Raw genomic sequence first — 18,764 nt, 5'->3', positions numbered from 1 at the left:
CCCAGCACCTCACTAGCTCTGGCCCTGGCCTCACCCTCCAGCAGGGCATGAGCAAGCCAGGCAGAGGTGGACCCCTGGGGCCAAGGAAGGGTCCCTCCCCAGACCTCTGTGTCCTGGTGGTTGAATGGACCCCTGGAATCAGGAGACAGACTCTGGCCCCAGAGTCCTATCTGATGGGGCTCAGGGAGAATCATGGAGGGACAGCACATAGCACCAGTTCATTCACAGAATAAAAGCACAACACAAGGTCCCCTTGGATGCTGATGTCAGTTTATTACCCCAGCCACATTCTGAGCACTCCTCGGGGACATGGAAGCAGGAGTGTAGCTGACATTAATTTGAAAGAACAAAGATGCAGGAACGTGGGCACTCCTGATGCTCTTACAAATCAACGCCCAACACTGCCCTCCTCACCCTTCTCAGAGTGGGGAAATTGAGGCAATCAGGGATTTGGCCAAGATGACACAGTGGTTTCTGAGGGTTTTGCTGATTACATCTGACCATATCCCTTTTTTCTGAAGTTCACTTCCTTTAATCTTGCAGTGATGGTTTTGGGCAGCTCTGGGACAAATTGCACCTGGTGAGGATAAAGCAAACCCTTCCTGACTTAGTCCTACTGTCATTTCCTACCGATGCCCCATGCCCCTCCTCTGCCCCTGTGCAGTTCCATGGACGGGCTGGAACCATGTGGTAGCCTCAGTAGGCTCCACCAAGCATGTCAGGGTGTCCTCTGATGAGGGAAGTTGGATGCAGCCCTGTGATGCGCTCTGACCGGTGAAATGTGAGTGCGTGTGAGGTGTGCCACCTCGAACAGAACAATGGAGTCTGGCCACCTCCTTTGGCCATCTCTCCCGGCTCCTGGACGCTACCTATGGTGGGTTCTCTTTTATCCTGGTCCCAGGAAGACCATGTAGACATGTGGCAGGACAAGAAAGATACCTCCCGTATTAGAAGCTCCTAGGACGTGGGACTACTGGGTACTCACTGTAACATCTAGTCCATCCTAACTGGTATGCATCCTCTGTTCTGCTCTCTATGAGGCAGCACAGCCTAACATTCGAGCGTGAACTCTATTGTCAGATACACATGGGTCTGAGTTCTAGCCCTGCCCTTTGATTCGCTCCAACCTCAGGCTATTTGGTTTGAGTCTTTGAGCCTCCATTTCCACTCTGTAAAATAGATGTTTGTACGATCTCAGGTTGGGAGGGGATTAAATGAAATAACAATACATGGAGATCTTTGAGTCCAGAGCTTGGAACACACACTAAATGTTCAATAAATATTCGCTGTATACCTTTATGTCTCGATTATAAACTTCATAAAACACAGCAATATAGTATTACTAAAGAAGGACATGTTAACTTTTTTTTACAGGTATCCTGTCAAATGCCTTTTTCAACACATCAAATAATATTATATGTATTTATTCACAGTCTGCTTTGTCTCTTAATAAGATATTTTTGTGATGTTTTATGTTACAAATAAAAGATATGCATCATCTTTTTAAATCATAGGACAGCATTAAATACCATGAATAATTTAATCATTTCTCTATTGTGGAACATTTTCATAGGTCACACGTGGCATTGAAAACAAATGAGGTAGAATAATAACTATCAGAATGTATTTTATGCTAGAATAAGTATTTGTTAGCTTTTGTTTTTTTATGTATCAACATACGTATTGGGTTGCAATTTAGAATATATTTCTTAATACAAATAATGTTTTTATTTATTTTTTAAAGATTTATTTAATTATCCATGAGAGACACAGAGAGAGAGGCAGAGACACAGGCAGAGGGAGAAGAAACCTTCCTGCAGGGAGCCGGATGCAGGACTTGATCCTGGATCCCAGGATCATGCCCTGAACTGAAGGCAGACGCTCATCCGCTGAGCGACCCAGGCGTCCCCAAATAATGTTTTTAAAAAGTGTGGGAGTTGTTGACTTGAATTTCTTTTTCAAATTATGCAAGATTACAAATAACCTTCCCAGATATTTTTAGGCTCTTGACTGATTTTTTTTTCTTTAGGTTGACATGCCAACCATGGATCCTTTTTGTTTTCTGACACAGAATAGAGGTTCCATCTGATTAATGAGTCCTCTCAACCCTTAAGTTGAATCCGGTAGAAAAAAATGCTCATTCCTTGGCTACATAAGCTCAGCCCAGCCACCTTATGGATCTGGGGCAGCAGAGTCCCAGGGCCCAGTGGAGGGGACCAGATCCCATCCCTCTGCCCTCACTCACCTTCCTGGGGTACTTAATACGGGGCTGTTACTGACTTCACGTGCTGCTGCAGCTCCTTGATGAGCTGGTCCTGGTCATGCAACAAGGAAATCTGGCATCAGGACGATAAATGCCTTTACCACCTGCAGTGGAGAACCAGAGTGGAGGCTCAGCAGGAGTGACAACCAAGTGTGTAGTTTAAAAAGTAAATGTTTATGAAATAAATGGAAAAACAATTTGACAGCTGAAACTCTGGAAAATAACAGGACCAGTTTTCCATGCTTCCAATTTCTACTCTTTGCCTTGGAAAATTATTTCACCTCTCTGGCCCTCCATTTCCTTCTCTGTGATGTGGGAACAGACAGCTTCATTCCTCAGAGCATGTATGTCAAGATCCATTGAGATTGGGGCATCTGGGTCGCTCAGTTGGTTAAGCATCTGCCTTCAGCTCAGGTCATGATCCAGGGGCCCTGGGAATGAGTGCCACCCCACCCCACAAGTCGGGCTCCCTGCTCAGTGGCGAGCCTGCACTCCCTCTCCTTGCTTGTGCGCTCTGTCTCTCTCTCTCTCTCTCTCTCTCTCTGTCTCAAATAAAAAAATATTTAAAAAAGATTCACTGAGATAATTCATATAAAACATGAAACTAGTTTAAATTTATTTTTATTCCTATCATTATCAGCACCATTTTTACTATTATTGTAGGCAGAATTCTGTGGGCATTAAATAAACGTTGGTAATTATTTTTGTGTTATTTATGTTCCTACTACAGGGCACAGGCCCTTGTACACAGTAGGCATTCAGCACACAGTAGTTGAATCCATGAATACATGGTCTGGAGCCAGACAGCTCAGATTCCCATTCCAGCTCCACCACTTAATAGCTTTGTGATCAGGCAAGTTATTTAATCTCCTTATGTTTGTTTATCTCTAAAATAGGGTATCAGAGCCCTTAATTAATTAGGTTACTGTGAGGGAGAGATGAGCTGGCAGGTAAGAAGGGCTCAGTAAACAGGAGGTTGGCAGCAGCAGCCCCAGCAGCAAGCCACATTCTCAAGCATCAGTTTCTGTCATAAACAGTTGAGGCCACACTGTCCTCTGGTGACCACACAGTGTAAATGCATATGCACACGGCCTGGGCCCTCCCTCCACCCTAGGTGCAAGGCAGGGGAGATGAGACCTCGTGGAAGGTTCCCCTACACGTGCCCTCCAGGACCCACACACAGACACGATGACCTCTGTGTCCTCCTTCTTACCTCCCTTCGAATCAGGTCCGGGCTGCTCACCACAGCTGATTGAGCCACCGCTGGCTGTTCAGCCAGGACATTCTCCACGTCTGCGGGCTGGATGCGGTACCTGGAGGGTCCATGGTTCCTTCTGGGTTTCTGAGCAGGTGCCAGGGCCTGGTAACCCAGACCCTCAAGTCTCATGTTTTGGAGGGTCACGTCCTCCCTTGGCATGCAGGATAAGTGTCACGGGGAGCCAGATATCTGTCACCTGGCTTTGTCACGGGCCCCACACATGAAGAATGGGCACCCCGCCCTGAGAAATACAACCCTCACAGACTACCCAGAGTTTCTCACCTCACTGCCTTTGGTCAGGTGAATGTTTAGTCCTCCCTGAGCTCAGGGACTTGGCTCAAGCAGCCACCCTTGGCATGAAACCTAGTGGAGCCTTAACCTTTATCTTAAACAGTCATGCAAATTCTGCATGCTGTTCCCCATTATTTTACCGTGTTTTAGAAATTTAAAAAGTAAACAAATTCAATTTCCCTGAAATATCCAAGGGAACTTGTTACTCTGGTGCAATGTATAATTTTTAATTTTCTTTCTAAATCACGTAACGTTTAGGGACAACTGACGTGGATCCAGACAACGTTGGTAAATCTGGGTTGTACCCAGTACTCTTGAAACTTTAGGGAACTTTCTTCACAGTCAGTAATTCAGCTCCTCATCTATCAATGGGCAAAATTGCATCTATCTTCTAGCATCGAGAAGTGGGTTGTATAAGGCACTGCAGAGCATGCTTTCCCATGGTAAGTGCCCCATAAAGGTTTCTGTTGTTGCTATTATTTTTTTCAACGACGTGTTGTGTCCCATTAGAGGAGCTAAACATAGAGTAAGCTTCCTTAGCCCATGGGGCCTAAGTAAAGTCTTCTGTCTAAACCCTTCAAATTGCATAATGTCTTATTATGGTTCCTCTTGCAGACCATCTTGAGCTACATTTTGATTGATTTTTCTGGATGCAGAGTTGGGGGGAGGTGCATAGATATCCCTAGAAAAGGGCCCTGAGACAGAGCTCTGTTCAGAGTTAGCCTGAGAGTCCCATCACCACGCATGGTTGAATGTTGGGACAAGCTAGATTCCATGAGGCAAATGAGGGTGAATCCTCCTAGTTCAGGTCAGCCACACCTACGTAGAGGCTTTGATGAAGTCATCGTTCCTCCCCAGGAACCACATGTAGCCCTCTTCATCCATAGTTGCTCTATCTCCAGAGTTGTAAAAGTCCCCACACTCTATTTCAGCTGTCTTTACTGGATTTTCCTGCAAAGAGAACACCACCCCATTGTTGAAGGCAATGAGTTTAGAGATGAGCCACAATCTGGTGCTCAGATCTGGGTTTGGATCCTGCCCTTGGCTCCATGTGGCACCTGGGCAAGTTTTGTAATCTCTTTGAGTCTATTTTCATTACATCCAAGTACTCAATTAACACTACTTGTCAATTAGTGGACAATACTGAGGCAATTTTAAGGATAGTTTTCTAAAGCACTAACTCACTTTTGTGTGGTACTCTAGTAGAATAAAATTTCCATTAGACACAGGCCCTGTTTATTTTATTTATTGTACTCAGCTTAGCATTCACATAGTGCCTGGACAAATGAGAGGTGTCAATAAACTTTTGTTAAGTGAATTTCCTTCCCAAAATACTACCTCATATGATCCTTCTGGAAACCTATAGGGCTTTTATTTTTCTAATTAAACTGTTTATTTTAAGATCATTGTATGCAGAGTATCTGCGTGGCTCAGTTGGCTGGGCAGATGACTCTTGATTTCGGCTCAGGTCATGATCTCAGGGTTGTGAGATCGAGCCCTGTGTAAGGCTCTACACTCAGCATGGCGTTAGCTCGAATTCAAGAAGAATTGTTTATTTGCATTATAGTTACGGTTATAATTGCCTTCTGTTTTTGGAAAATGATACTGTCCCTCTTGTGATACCAAATCAACTTTAAAAAAAAAACGAGATGTTTTAAAGTAAAATAATGGTTATTATGTGCACTTGTTTTAACCTATCTGGGAGCTGCTTGAAGGACAGTTATAAGGTACTCATTTTCTATAACTCAGAACACACATGGAAAAATAGCAGCAGGTGCTGCTTATAGAAGTTACTGGGCAGACTACAAAAGTGAAGGCACCTGAGGTAAGAGATTATGGGTGGAGATATACAATAGACCTTCAAGATCTGAGGGAAGTGCTGGGGTGAGATTTTTCTTTTTTTGAAATTAGGATATTCAAGACAGCTATGTACATGAGGGAATTTAGGCAGCCATGAACCTGCTTGGGCAAGATGCATGCTCAGCAAAGTCCTGAGAAGACCTTAAGCCTTCATCTCAGGCTGATCCCTAGGTTCAGAGCAAGTCCAGCTAAGTGGTGAAGTTGTGTTCCAACCCTGAGCTGGTCTGCACAGTGGTTGTTTTCTCTCTTTTTTGGTTGGTGATGTTTTACTCTGTTCATTTGAGCTCCTGCCACTCAAGGAAATCTCTGTCAAAACATTAACTGAACATGAACTAAGGGATCATAAACTTCAGTGATCACACATGACAAACAACACTCTTTAAAGAATTTGCAAAAGTACCACAACAAAGGACTACTATAGCCTTCAAAAGTCCAAAACCAAAACCAAAACAATAGCAAAATGCCAGCAACCTCAACCCCTAGGAAAGTGGGAGAATCTGATTTCTAGAGTTCAAGAAACAAATGTGGAATTTAAGAAAAAAACCTAAACATGGAGGGAATAGAGAAAGGAAAACTAAGAAATGGACTCTTAACTGTAGAGAACAAAGTGATGGTTGCCAGAGAGGAGGGGTGAGGTTGGGGGGGTGGTGAAGCCAGGGAACAGGTGAAATAGGTGATGCGGATTAAGGAGGGTACTTGTTATGATGAGCACTGGCTGTTGTATGTAAGTGATGAATCACTAAATTCTACACCTGAAATTAATATTTCAGTGTATGGTAAATAAATGGAATTTAAATAAAAACTTAGAAGGAAAAATAATAAGTCAAATATGTTTAATGTGATCAAAAACTAATGGAAAAAATGAACAAAGAACTAAAAACCAGAAAATATTATATATAGACCAAAGAAATTAAGAAAACTCTTCTATTTAGGATAGCATCAAAGAGAATATAAAACTAAGAATAAATTTAGTCAAGAAAGTGAAAGGCTCATACACTGAAATATAAAAATTGTTGCTGAAAGAAATGAAAGAAGCCATCAATGAATGGAAAGATTTACTGTATTGCTTGGAAACTTAAAATTATTAAGATGACAATATTACCCAAAGCTATCTACAGATTCAGTACAATACCTATCAAAATCTCAGTGTTATAGAAATACTCATCCTAAAATTCTTTTTTTAATAATAAATTTATTTTTTAATGGTGTTCAATTTGCCAACATACAGAATAATACCCAGTGCTCATCCCGTCAAGTGCTCCCCTCAGTGCCTGTCACCCATTCACCCCCACCCCCCGCCCTCCTCTCCTTCCACCACCCCTAGTTCATTTCCCAGAGTTAGGAGTCTTTATGTTCTGTCTCCCTTTCTGATATTTCCTACCCATTTCTTCTCCCTTCCATTCTATTCCCTTTCACGATTATTTATATTCCCCAAATGAATGAGAAATCATACGCAATCTTGAGGGATTCTAAATAGCTAAGACAATCTTTTAAAGGGAGAAGAAAGTTGAAGAGCTTGCATTCTTGATTTTTTAAAAAAGATTTTATTTATTTATTCATGGGAGACATAGTGAGAGAGGCAGAGACCTAGGCAGAGGGAGAAGCAGGCTCCCTCTGGGGAGCCTGACGTGTGACTGAATCCTGGGACCTCAGGATCATGACCTGAACCAAAGGCAGATGCTCAACCACAGAGCTACCCAGGTGCCCCTCATTCCTGGTTTTTAAATTTACTGCAAAATCACAGTAATCAAAACAGTGTGACACTGGCATAAAAAAAAGACACAAAAATGATTGGAATAGAATAGAGAACCCATAAGGAAACACTCACATATATTGTCAATAGATTTTAGATGAGAATGCCAAGACCATTCAGTAGGAAAAGTCAATCTTTTCAACAAATGGCACTGTGAAGCTTGGATGTTCAGATGCAAATGAACATTTGTTACCTTATACTATATACACAAAATGAATAAGAAACCTAAACATAAGAGGTAAAATTCTGAAACTCTTAGAAGAAAACATAGGAGGAAATCTTCATGAATTTGGATTTGGCAATTATTGACTATGACACCCATAGCACAAGAAAGAAAAGGAGAAAATAGATAAAATGTTCCTCATCAAATTTTTAAAATTTCACATGAAAGGACACTTCAGAAGAGTAAAATGGCAATGTAGAGAATGGGAGAAAATATTTGCAAAGCATATATCTGATAAGAGACTCATATCCAGAATATACAAAGAGCTCTTACAAATCAATAACAAAACAATCCAATTTAAAAAATAGGCAAAGACTTGAATAGACAGTTCTCCAGAGAAGATACACAAATGGCCAATAAGCACATGAAAAGATGCTCAACATCACTAGTCAGGGAGATGCAAATCAACCACAATGAGATACCATTTCGCACCCATTAGAATGATTTTTATACACACAAAAAATAAACAAATCTGAAAATAACAAGGAGTAGCAAGGATATGGAGAAACTAGAATATTTGTGCATTGATGCTAGAAATACGAAATGGTGCAGCCACTGTAGAAAACATTTGGCAGTTCCTCAAAAAGCTAAATATAGAATTATCATATAAGAATTCCATTTTTGGATATATATTCAATAGAAGTAAAAGCAGAAACTCAAATAGATACTTGCAAACCAGTATTCATTGCAGCATTATTCACAGTAGTGAAAAGGTGGAAATAACCTAAATGTCTATTAAGAAATTAATGGATATACAAAATATGGTACACCCATATAATACCATACGGCCTTTAGAAAATGACATTTGGTCACATGCTACAACATGGATGAACATTGAAAACATGTGCTGAGATAAGCCAGACACAAAATGACAAATGTACAATTTCGCTTAACAGAGGTACCTAAAATAGGCAAATTCTTAAAGCCAAAACGTATATTAAAGGTTACCAAATGCTGGGGATACAAGGAGGAGTGGGGCAGTTATTGTTTAACGGGCACAGAGTTTCTGTTGGGGATGGAAAAAGTTTCTGTAGATGCATGGTGGTAATGGCATTTACTCAATGCCACCAATCTCTATGCTTCAAAATGGTGAAAAGAGTAGACTTTATATGTTTTACATCAGTAAAAGAAAGGAAAAAAGCAAACAAATCTCAGTGGAAGAGGGAGAACATATTATAATCATGAGAGCATGTGAAATGGGATATATGTGTATTTAGGTGTGGTGGGCATAGATGAGGACATCTTTGTAAAATAAAATATTTGCAATCTAAAAAAAATGCCATTGCTCTGAAACATTCCAGTTTAATTTAACCAGAATCTCTGTGGTTGGAATCAAGAATTATTTCTTTTTAATCTCCTCAAATGATTCTAACATATAGGCAGGGTTGAGAACTACTGATCTATATAAATGTTACTCTGTGTTTATTTTCTCTTTTATCCAAGCTTAAAATTGTGCTACTGTGAATTAAGGCTAGGGCCTGTATATTTGCTTTCGGGCAATAATATCACAAAAGGAGCAGCACCATGACCATAGAGTGAGGACAACAGTGATACCAATGGCTGTTCCTGTGGAGAAAGGAGATGGGTCTGAGATCAGTTTCAAGATCTGCCCCTGACCAAATTTGGAAGCTGAGAATTTGCTTGGTCAAGAGTTTCAGGTTTCCTTAGAGCCTATCACAGTTTTATGTAATCCCTGGATTTCTTATGTAGGGTTTGGAAATCCTAGACTGCCCACCCCCACACAGGGGAAGACAAACAAAACTTCCAATGGACTCTTTCTTCCTCTGTGAAGTGGGGACAATGGTGCCTCCTGGAGGCTCAGCGAGGTTAAGAGATTTGCACACACCCTGTTGGTGAGTGGGACTCTAGGATTTGAAGCCAGTCAAAGCTTCTTGTACACTCAAGCTCAAGAGATCATTGGAAACAAGTCTGGTGCTTCTGAAGCCAGGCTTCTTTCCACCCTATCAGCACTTAAGTGCCAGATGGCTTAGGACAGGAAAGGATCTGGGAACACACACACTATGAGCTTACTTAGAGATTAATTAGAAGAGGCTTTGTTGAGTTGGAGTGAACGAAGGGTGGTGTGTAGAAGGCTCATGACACAGAGTTGAATCCACCCCCCCTTAGCACCCATATAGCTCCCTGAAGGGATTTGGGGGGCCTGGAGGGGGGGAGGTGAGGATTACCACTTACATCATAGCCCATGAAGAGCCCGATAGGCTTGGTGGGTTTCATACTGATGCCAATGTAGCCTTCAGTGTTGAGTGGCAGGCTATTTCCCTTGTCATCAATGATCTGGAGCAAGGGGCCTGTGAATCCCACCCTGCAGGGCCACCCTAGCACACCTACCTCACCCAAACATTACCTACTTGTGTGACACCAGTGAGAATAAATGTGGGGAGGAGCCCTATCAGAAAATAGATTAAAACTGTAGGAAGTCTCTGAAATCAGAAAATGGTGAAACCCAAGTTATGAGTCTATTTGTTTGATGATGTACGGATATGACAAGGTGTGTCTTCAAGCTTCAAGATCAGGAAAATCGGGATCCCTGGGTGGCGCAGCGGTTTGGCGCCTGCCTTTGGCCCAGGGCGCGATCCTGGAGACCCGGGATGGAATCCCATATCGGGCTCCCGGTGCATGGAGCCTGCTTCTCCCTCTGCCTGTGTCTCTGCCTCTCTCTCTCTCTCTGTGACTATCATAAAATAAAAAAATAAAAAAAATAAAAAAAATAAAATTTATATTAAAAAAAAAAGATCAGGAAAATCTAGAAGCACCAGCTCTTGGAGAGAGAGCTGCCAGGGCTCCCTCCAGGTGCTCTGATCCCATCTGTTGTGTGTGAGGCTTCAGGCTTCCCGACCTGAGCATACTGCAGTTATCAACGGAAGCTTCCTCAAGAAACCCAGGGGAAATAGGAAGAGAGGAGGAAGGACGATGACTAGGGTTGGGGGTGGGGTGGGTGTCACACAATTGTCCAATCCCAGCTAATCCCTAAATGTTCCCACCAAATGCCTTCAGGACCAGACTTGGGTGTCGGAGGGGGGGATGGCTTTCTCCAGGGAACCCCGCTTGATCATCATTCCCTGGGAAGTACCACAACTTATTCCCTATTAACAAAAGAGAATGGGTTTGGTCAAAGAGTCCAGGCTGATTACAAAGCATCAGGAAGCACACACAGCATCCTCACTCATCTATGTCATTTGATGCTGTGCAAAGAGTCTTAGTGGAGAAGTTAGAAGGTCCAGATTCTAGGCTCAGGGCATTGACCCAACTCTGGTCAGCAGATAGTCACTGAACTGGACATGGGCTAAGCCTGGGCAAGTTCCTAGGGGCTACGGGGTCCAGCTGGAGGGGCCAAAAAATGGCAGCAAATAGGTGAGCCTGGGGCTGTCGGTATGTAATGTGAGGTGTGGAGTGCCCACTGTATGTAAGACATGTGTTGGTTTGCTTGAGAAGGCCATGAAGCCATTTAACATTTACTCAGGCTGTTAAACAGTGATAGGAACCCTGTCTCAACTACTCAAAAATGTGTTGAGTGTACTCAGATTGTGTTGTCCCCTCTGCTAGGGAACTACCGTACCCTCATTTCTCTTCCTGATGAACTTTATTCCTCCTTTATGGTAGGAATAAGGACCCTAAAATATCATCCTTTCTAAAACTAAGTCAGCCCGGGATTTGAGTCTTGACTCCAGCCATGTGCCAATTAATCCCCCTAGATCTACTCCTCTATAAAAGGGGGGGGGGTAATTATGACACTTATCTTACACTTATCTGTTTCTCTCAGTGGATAACAAGCATCCTGAGAATAAAGATCGCCCCATTCATGTCTACTATCCTAGCATCTAGCACAACACTTACTTGGAAACAAGAGTAACTGCAAGGTAAGCATATACAAGGAGTTGGACATTTAGCCAGAGCTTTATATACTTCATTTCATTTTCCTTATCACAACCCAGCAAGACTGGATTATATTTTCATTTCGGAAACAGAGAAGCAGAGACTCTGGAAGGTTCAGTGCTATGCCTGTCGCCTTGAAGCCTATAATGGAGGAGGGAGCAGAGACTGTTATTGGCAATGAAGCCTGTAATTGGCAAGCTGAGATTTGAACCAGGTTCTGAGTTTCTTAGAGGGAAAGCTCTTTCCCCTTTGCTATGTTGCTGCTTACAGTACAGGCATGTAGAAAATAGAGTGAGTCAGTAGCTATGAAAGTAGCTATACCCCACCTGGGTATAAGGGAGTATTCTGTTGCTGCAAATAGTTGATGCCAAGGGACCTGGGTTATGGGTGTATTATAGTTCACATCCACCCTCCTCCTTGTCCAAATATAAACTATGAATCATACAAGGACAAACCTAGAGTCTTAATATTTCTTAGGCCTGGAAGCCTAAGACCAATTAACTGATGATATAAAATAATTATTTTTTGCACAAAAAGTCAGACAGGTATATGAATTGAGACTAAAATAGCCATTTTGCTATAGCTCCCAAGATGGCAGTCACCCCCCTATCAGCTACAGGAATAACAGAGTTGGGGTAAGTGGCTCTGTCCAGCAACAGAAATGTCTTGAGAATGTGTTGGAAGAAATGTACTGTCATTGATAACGTTTTTGTGTTTCACGACATGCATAATACTCTGAATGTCTTGCCACCTGGCTGAGTGATGCCTTTGAGAGCCACACTCGTGTGTGTGTGTGTGTGTGTGTGTGTGTGTGTTTGGTATATTCAGAAAGTCTCTGCTCCCTCCTCCACTCCAGCTACTGTCCAACAATCACAGTATGTGCTGTCCATATAAACACCCAGAAATGAACCTCTGGGGCCAGCTCCTGATTGCCTGTGGTTATCACCCTAGGAAGGGATGGGTAAGTGAGCAGGACTTGCAGGTGGCCTTCATGTTACTGGAGAGAGCTTCTCATCCCACCACCCCTCCTGGGCTCCCTAGAGCTAATAATCACAAGGACAGTAGCACCATGTTCTTAGACCTCTTTCAAAGTTTTGTCTAAAAGTTTTCAGTACATTAGTCTCATGACAAATTGATGAGCTATGAATTGTCTTCATGCACACTGATTTGTGGCAAACAGGCCTACAATTCTGAAACCTTGCATTGGCTTCAGGCAATGCTGTGAGCAGAGTGGGACCTCTGCACACACATGGTTCAGCTCATCTACTGGGCTCAGTGGCTAAGCACATCCCAACTGACCCAGAAAGGACCATCTACCTACTGTTTCTGACTGTCTGTAGCCCTCATAGAGCAGAAGACCTGTCTGTCTTCTCCATTCCTCTTGCTCTTCTGGCAGCAGAGCCTCCCCACCAGTAGTGCAGTACTTCAGGGTAGGAAACTCGAGACTTAAAGGAAAGTGAAGTGACAATAGAACTTGTGGTCAGGCCTTGGGTGCTCTGCCCCAGGCCCAGAGTGCTAAGAGCTCAGAGCCTTGTCATCTGGATCATTTGTGCTTCTGCTTACTCACATTCTTACTTGCCTATTGGGCAATTTGCTGGTGGTCAAAGCCAAGGCAAGTGGTCAGTCACTTCCTGTCAGTTCATGTTAATTCTTCTGACAAGGGGTGGTGGTGGTGGTGAGGCTAATGGGTTTGGATCAGAGGTTTGGGTCAAAATTGGAAGTTGACATAAAAAGATGGCAAAGACGTTTTTTTTTTTTTTTATCAGACCTTGCCTTCACATTCTCTATGGCTAAGAGGGGTATTTAATAAACCATAATGTGGTGGGGGTTAAGGCCTCAAGAGCATGTTGGGATGATAACAGAACTGCACCGTCCCCTATGAAGAGTAGGGTCATGTGCTTTGAAGGGCTTTTGTATTTCTGAGAAGAGAATGCAAGTTACAGGGTGGAAATGAATTGCTTAGGACATCAAAGAAGACTGAGATGAGTGTGGGAAAAGAGAGAAGAGTTGCAGACAGCAGCCCCGAGAGAAGAAATTTCAGGGAGAGCAGAAAAGTCAGCCATGAATATTTGTAGTAGGTACATTGTATGATGCAAATCCTCTTCTTCATTTTTCCTCATAACATTTTCTGTAACAAAAAACAACCACAAAATAATGATGGGTTCCCTGAAGGACATGGGAAAAGTGATTAAGGTCTGAGTACCAGGTGGCCTGGGGCTGAGCCAGGTGAGCTCTTGAGGATAAGAAAGGTAGTAGACATCTGGTTCACCTTCTTATCCTTGTCACTCTGTCCTGTTACATACAGAGTCAGAATCAGGGACAGGAGGGATGGTTTCACTGAGGGTATCTTCCTCATTCTTCTGCTGCTTTATCCAAAGTAGATAAAATGGGAAGAGTCTCTGATGAAGTAATTAGATATGCTTTGGTCGGATTTTTACTGAGCTTGGAGAAAGATAATCAACTGGGGAATGTTTCAAAAAGTAGCCTAATATGATCTTTGAAATACAGATGGAAACAGAATCCAACCAGCTTGAGGATTTATGAATAAAATCAGGTTGTGTTTCAGAGTTAGCTTCATAAGTGTAGTCACAGAATCCTTAATAATTTAATTCTATATTTAAGATAGGTTACTCTGAATTTTGAAGTAGTTATTTTAATCTGAGACTCTTTAAAAGATACATAAATGCCCATAAGTTTCAAAGAGTAGCTATCCATTTGGCTAAAATTAACTCGCAAATATTGGGAAATGTAAAAATAAAACTATATAGTAAGGTAACACTATGCATCTTTCAGATTGACCAGAATTAAAAACTCTGACAATAACAAATATTACCAATGTTTGGAACAATGGGAATTCTCCTACTTTGCTAGTGGGAGCACAGATTGATTCAATACTTTGGAGAATCACATGGTAAAATGTAGTGTCGGTGTGAACTAGCAATTCCTCTTCCAGAAAAATGCTACAGAAATGCATGTTTATATATACCAGAGTACACGTGCAAGAATTCAATGCAGCATTAATCACTAAAGTCCCCCGATGAAAACTATCCAAGTGTCCATTGATGGTAGAACTGATTAAAACATGCCATGTTTTCATACAATGGGATATTACACAGCAATGAAAATTAACTATAGCAACATGTAACAACACAGACATCTTAAAAACATAATGCTGATACTGCAGAATGATATATGATTACATATATAAAGTTCAAAGGCAAGTAAAATATAATAGTTTGTTTAGGGAAATTTCCTTAAGCTATAAGGGAAAATAAGGAAATAAAACACCATAAAAGTCAAGACAGTAAATTCCTTTAGAGGAGATAGAGAGCCACGAAGAGATCTCTGGGGTGTGGGCAATATTCTACTTTTGTGACTCAGGTGAGTGGTGGCACAGTTTTATTTTCAATAATTCATTAATCTATACATTTACATCTTATTCATTTTCCTGTATATTCATCTTTTCATAAGAAAAAATATTTTAAAAAGAATAAATTGCAATGTTGCAAGGCTCACTGAGTGTTTCATTTGGATCTCAGTCTTGCTTTAATGAGCTAATTACCAACACTTCTCTCTCTCTTTCTCTCTCTCTCTCTCTCTCTCTCTCTCTCTCTCTCACGCACACACACACACACACACATGCACACAAAGAACCACAGTTAAAAACAGATGATGGTTCATTGGATTCCTTAAATTCCTACCCAAAGATTGTTTTGACCAGCCACCACCGCTTTTACTATACCTCGTAGAAGTGTGCTATAGAATCATTCGATATGCAGCTGGTGCAGCAAGGCACTGGGTGATGGGGTATTTGAACAACGTCTAGAAAATGAAGGGAAGGAACTTTACTTTTATAGTCAAGATGTAAAATATAACATAGGAGTGCATATATCCTTTTGAAATAGTGTTTTCATGTTATTTGGCTAAATAGGAGTGCAATTACTGAATCATATGGTAGTTTTATTTCTAATTTTTTGCAGAACCTCCATACTGTGTTCCTCAGTGGCTGCACCAGCTTGCATTCCCACCAGACAGTGTACCAGATTTCCTTTTTCTCTATATCCTCACCAACACTCGTTGTTTCTTCCGTTTTTGATTTTAGTCATTCTGACAAGGGTGAGGTGATGTCTCATTGTGGTTTTGATTTGTATTTCCCTGATGATGAGTGATAAGCATCTTTTTGTGTGTCTGTTGGCTATCTGTATGTCTTCTTTAGAAAAATGCTCATGTCTTCTGCCAATTTTCAATTGGATTATTTGGAGGGTTTTTTTGTGTTGAATTATATGGAGAGTACATTTTTAATTTAACATTCTTTGTTTTAATCAGTATCTCTCATCCTCAATAAGAGAAACTGAAGCTAAAAGTGTTATTGTTAAAACTTCAGAGGTAACAAGTGAAATATAAATCAAAATAAACTTCCAAATGCTGGTGTGTGTGTGTGTGTGTGTGTAAATTTATAGAATTAATACTTTGAAATCATTCAAGGTTAAAACACACTGAGACTTTGGGGACACTCATGGAGTGGAGGTAGGGAGGGGAAAGGTGGATTGAATTCAGTGTTCCTTGTGCAGCTTTAACCCTCAGGGACTGGCAGGTTGTGTACAGTAAATAATGATGGAGAGGTAGATGTTGACATGAGGCAGGGAAGGAGAAATGGGAAATATAATCTGACATGCTGGAGGGATCATCAGATGGACTTGAGGGAGATAAATGAGGGGAAATTTGCATGGAAGGAGAAGACTAGACTTAAGGCATAAGAGCCCCCCCCCAAATGGATATGCATGCAGGTGAAATGGAAGTAGAGGAGATTGTTTAGAAGGAAGAGGAAAGGTGAGGGCAGACCCTTGGAGGACTGAAGTATTCAGAAGTAAGCTGGGTGAAGAGGATGTGGCTGCAGTAAGCAGAAAATGTTCTATAGAGGAGTTTGATACTAAGGGAGGAACAATAGGGTTAGTCCAGTGTGCACCAGAGTGCAAGGAAGGTATTTTTTAGGATGGGGAATGTTGAATGTGTTTACAGACTAAGGGAGCAGAGATAGTGAAGAGTAAGAGGTTGAAAATATGGGAGAAAATATTTGATAGATTAAAGATTAATGAAGAGGGGCAAAGTGAGAGATTTAAAATATGGGAGAAAAGGTTTAATGGATAAAAGATTAATGAGAACAGCTCCTAACAGAAGGACAGAGAAAAAGAACAGGCTCTCCAGACTAAACATTGAAAGGTATAGGGGCAGGTCTGCCTCTGAGATGGAACACAAAGGTGTGCATAGGGACCCAAAGAGCATTTTCAGGTGAAGGGAAAGTACAGGAAGGGGGTTCACGTGGGTTACTTATCACCAAGCACCACTGCTTGCTGGGTGCCTCCTGTATGCCATCTCAGAGCTAAGATCTTCACACACTTCATCTATACCCTCTTATTTTATATTCCAACAATTTTGTGATGTGGTAATTAGTAAAACTCCCATTTTACAGATGAAGAACGTGAGGCTCAGAGTAGCAAGGAAACCACAAATAAATGTTAAACATGGGATAAGAAACTAGATGTGTGGGATCCCTGGGTGGCGCAGCGGTTTGGCGCCTGCCTTTGGCCCAGGGCGCGATCCTGGAGACCCGGGATCGAATCCCACATCGGGCTCCCGGTGCATGGAGCCTGCTTCTCCCTCTGCCTGTCTCTCTCTCTCTCTGTATGTCTATCATAAATAAAAATTTAAAAAAAAGAAACTAGATGTGTCATTTTCCAAGGGCTCTGTTTTTAAACATTTCATTAAATTGAGCAATACCACCATCACACACACACACACACACACACACACACACACACACACACACACACCAGCTACCTAGCTCTGGCAGATTCAGGATCCAGGGTACCTGACCTTGCTCTGATTTCTTTAATTTCTTAAAATGTGTTGTCAGGGTCCCAAGTCCACAAAATCTGTTGCATAGGTGTGGGGAAGGACTTGGAATCTGTATTTTCTTCAAAGTTTCATTCAATGTGATTCTGATACAGTGAAGGACTCAGTGCTCTATACTTTGAGAAAACCAGAACCAGGTTTATATAATGCTTATGGGACCCTTTGTTAAATAAAATATTTCTCAGCAGGGCCCAGCTTTTGAGTTTGAAACACGAGTTTCTTCTAAGAGTTTGTTGATACCAGAAGGTTGGTCTTCTTACCTGTTCAATGATCTTGGGGTCAAACTGGGACAGATGATGGCTGAAGATTGTAGCCGCTGCTGTCCATGGTTCCAGCACGCAACCCCAGACAGCCAAAACCCAGCCTGAGTCCGAAAAGCACCAGAAGATATCAAATGTCTTGAGTTGTAGTAATTTCCTGCTAACTCCAAAATACAGTAGTCTCAGCTATGAGAGGATGTGATCAAGGGCTGGGGACTCTGGTTTTCAGGCGGTGACCCACCGCTCATTCTCAGCACATGTGGTTTGAGTGGGTCTCCAGACACAGTCCCATGCCAGGTCCCTAGAGTATGCCAAATCCTATTTCGTGATCATGTGTGCCTCCAGCTGGTTTAGTTATAATGCTCCTTAAGGCTGGGAACATGGGGACAAAATCTGTAGCTTCTTTCTTGGATTTGACTCTGTTACTGATATAGTCCTAAGTAATGCTGGCAGCCATTTGGGGATAACAAGAGATTAGCCTTTCTGAGAAGAGCATCAAAAGATATCAGAAACAGAGCTGACAGGTGGAGAGACAAAAACTGAATCCAGAGACTCTCTAGCTATGTCTGAAGCCAAACCCTGGAGTTTCCTGCCTCGTGATTCAATAAATTCTTTTATTTACTTTTTAGCTTAAAGAAGTTTAGATTGGGATGTCTGTCATTTGTGATGGAGAAAGAGAAAGAGAAAGAAAGAGAAAAAGAAAGAGAAAGGGAGAGACAGGGAGATAGGGAGAGGGAGAGAGAGGGAGAGAGAGGGAGAAGACTTAATTATTTTGTCAGTTAACATATTTTACTTATTTTTAATAATAAATTTATTTTTAATTTGTGTTCAATTTGCCAACATAAGGAATAACACCCAGTGCTCATCCTGTCAAGTGCCTACCTCAGTGTCCCCCACCCAGTCACCCCTACCCCCCACCCTCCTCCCCTTCCACCACCCCTAGTTTGTTTCCCAGAGTTAATTTTTAATTCCCCAACTTGGCAAGGACCAGAAACAATTGGACAATAGGCAAAAATTGGAAGGTGGAGTGGATAAGGTTTTTCATTTCT

The 18,764-nt window shown here is 41.8% G+C and overlaps 1 pseudogene; it reads right to left on the bottom strand.

The window, feature by feature from the left end:
* Nucleotides 1-310: 310 nt before the first annotated feature.
* LOC129519853 (acyl-coenzyme A synthetase ACSM1, mitochondrial-like) overlaps nucleotides 311-18,764 on the bottom strand; it is a 49,213-nt pseudogene continuing 30,759 nt past the window's right edge.

The sequence above is a fragment of the Nyctereutes procyonoides genome, unplaced genomic scaffold (assembly GCF_905146905.1).
Source record: "Nyctereutes procyonoides isolate TBG_1078 unplaced genomic scaffold, NYPRO_anot_genome, whole genome shotgun sequence".
Taxonomy (NCBI): Eukaryota; Metazoa; Chordata; class Mammalia; order Carnivora; family Canidae; genus Nyctereutes; species Nyctereutes procyonoides.
Note: the sequence above shows the minus strand (reverse complement) of the source record. Positions and strands in the feature narration are given on the sequence as shown.